Below are 2,974 nucleotides of genomic sequence, written 5' to 3'. Positions count from 1 at the left end.
TTTTTTTCTTTCTTTATACATACATACTAGTTACGAGTATACTATCTCTTTATCAACCAGTCTATATATTAGCAGCAGACACAGTACAGTGCGGTAGTTCACGGCTGTGGCTACCTCTGTGTCGGCACTCGGCAGCCCGTCCATAATTGTATATACCACCTAACCGTGGTTTTTTTTTCTTTCTTTATACATACATACTAGTTACGAGTATACTATCTCTTTATCAACCAGTCTATATATTAGCAGCAGACACAGTACAGTGCGGTAGTTCATGGCTGTGGCTACCTCTGTGTCGGCACTCGGCAGCCCGTCCATAATTGTATATACCACCTAACCGTGGTTTTTTTTCTTTCTTTATACATACATACTAGTTACGAGAAAACTATCTCTTTATCAACCAGTCTATATATTAGCAGCAGACACAGTACAGTGCGGAAGTTCACGGCTGTGGCTACCTCTGTGTCGGCACTCGGCAGCCCGTCCATAATTGTATATACCACCTAACCGTGGTTTTTTTTTCTTTCTTTATACATACATACTAGTTACGAGTATACTATCTCTTTATCAACCAGTCTATATATTAGCAGCAGACACAGTACAGTGCGGTAGTTCACGGCTGTGGCTACCTCTGTGTCGGCACTCGGCAGCCCGTCCATAATTGTATATACCACCTAACCGTGGTTTTTTTTTCTTTCTTTATACATACATACTAGTTACGAGTATACTATCTCTTTATCAACCAGTCTATATATTAGCAGCAGACACAGTACAGTGCGGTAGTTCACGGCTGTGGCTACCTCTGTGTCGGCACTCGGCAGCCCGTCCATAATTGTATATACCACCTAACCGTGGTTTTTTTTTCTTTCTTTATACATACATACTAGTTACGAGTATACTATCTCTTTATCAACCAGTCTATATTAGCAGCAGACACAGTACAGTGCGGTAGTTCACGGCTGTGGCTACCTCTGTGTCGGCACTCGGCAGCCCGTCCATAATTGTATATACCACCTAACCGTGTTTTTTTTTTCTTTCTTTATACATACATACTAGTTACGAGTATACTATCTCTTTATCAACCAGTCTATATATTAGCAGCAGACACAGTACAGTGCGGTAGTTCACGGCTGTGGCTACCTCTGTGTCGGCACTCGGCAGCCCGTCCATAATTGTATATACCACCTAACCGTGGTTTTTTTTTCTTTCTTTATACATACATACTAGTTACGAGTATACTATCTCTTTATCAACCAGTCTATATATTAGCAGCAGACACAGTACAGTGCGGTAGTTCACGGCTGTGGCTACCTCTGTGTCGGCACTCGGCAGCCCGTCCATAATTGTATATACCACCTAACCGTGGTTTTTTTTTCTTTCTTTATACATACATACTAGTTACGAGTATACTATCTCTTTATCAACCAGTCTATATTAGCAGCAGACACAGTACAGTGCGGTAGTTCACGGCTGTGGCTACCTCTGTGTCGGCACTCGGCAGCCCGTCCATAATTGTATATACCACCTAACCGTGGTTTTTTTTTCTTTCTTTATACATACATACTAGTTACGAGTATACTATCTCTTTATCAACCAGTCTATATATTAGCAGCAGACACAGTACAGTGTGGTAGTTCACGGCTGTGGCTACCTCTGTGTCGGCACTCGGCAGCCCGTCCATAATTGTATATACCACCTAACCGTGGTTTTTTTTTCTTTCTTTATACATACATACTAGTTACGAGTATACTATCTCTTTATCAACCAGTCTATATATTAGCAGCAGACACAGTACAGTGCGGTAGTTCACGGCTGTGGCTACCTCTGTGTCGGCACTCGGCAGCCCGTCCATAATTGTATATACCACCTAACCGTGGTTTTTTTTTCTTTCTTTATACATACATACTAGTTACGAGTATACTATCTCTTTATCAACCAGTCTATATATTAGCAGCAGACACAGTACAGTGCGGTAGTTCACGGCTGTGGCTACCTCTGTGTCGGCACTCGGCAGCCCGTCCATAATTGTATATACCACCTAACCGTGGTTTTTTTTTCTTTCTTTATACATACATACTAGTTACGAGTATACTATCTCTTTATCAACCAGTCTATATATTAGCAGCAGACACAGTACAGTGCGGTAGTTCATGGCTGTGGCTACCTCTGTGTCGGCACTCGGCAGCCCGTCCATAATTGTATATACCACCTAACCGTGGTTTTTTTTCTTTCTTTATACATACATACTAGTTACGAGAAAACTATCTCTTTATCAACCAGTCTATATATTAGCAGCAGACACAGTACAGTGCGGAAGTTCACGGCTGTGGCTACCTCTGTGTCGGCACTCGGCAGCCCGTCCATAATTGTATATACCACCTAACCGTGGTTTTTTTTTCTTTCTTTATACATACATACTAGTTACGAGTATACTATCTCTTTATCAACCAGTCTATATATTAGCAGCAGACACAGTACAGTGCGGTAGTTCACGGCTGTGGCTACCTCTGTGTCGGCACTCGGCAGCCCGTCCATAATTGTATATACCACCTAACCGTGGTTTTTTTTTCTTTCTTTATACATACATACTAGTTACGAGTATACTATCTCTTTATCAACCAGTCTATATATTAGCAGCAGACACAGTACAGTGCGGTAGTTCACGGCTGTGGCTACCTCTGTGTCGGCACTCGGCAGCCCGTCCATAATTGTATATACCACCTAACCGTGGTTTTTTTTTCTTTCTTTATACATACATACTAGTTACGAGTATACTATCTCTTTATCAACCAGTCTATATTAGCAGCAGACACAGTACAGTGCGGTAGTTCACGGCTGTGGCTACCTCTGTGTCGGCACTCGGCAGCCCGTCCATAATTGTATATACCACCTAACCGTGTTTTTTTTTTCTTTCTTTATACATACATACTAGTTACGAGTATACTATCTCTTTATCAACCAGTCTATATATTAGCAG

Source organism: Pseudophryne corroboree, chromosome 10 (assembly GCF_028390025.1).
Source record: "Pseudophryne corroboree isolate aPseCor3 chromosome 10, aPseCor3.hap2, whole genome shotgun sequence".
Classification (NCBI taxonomy): Eukaryota; Metazoa; Chordata; class Amphibia; order Anura; family Myobatrachidae; genus Pseudophryne; species Pseudophryne corroboree.
Note: the sequence above shows the minus strand (reverse complement) of the source record.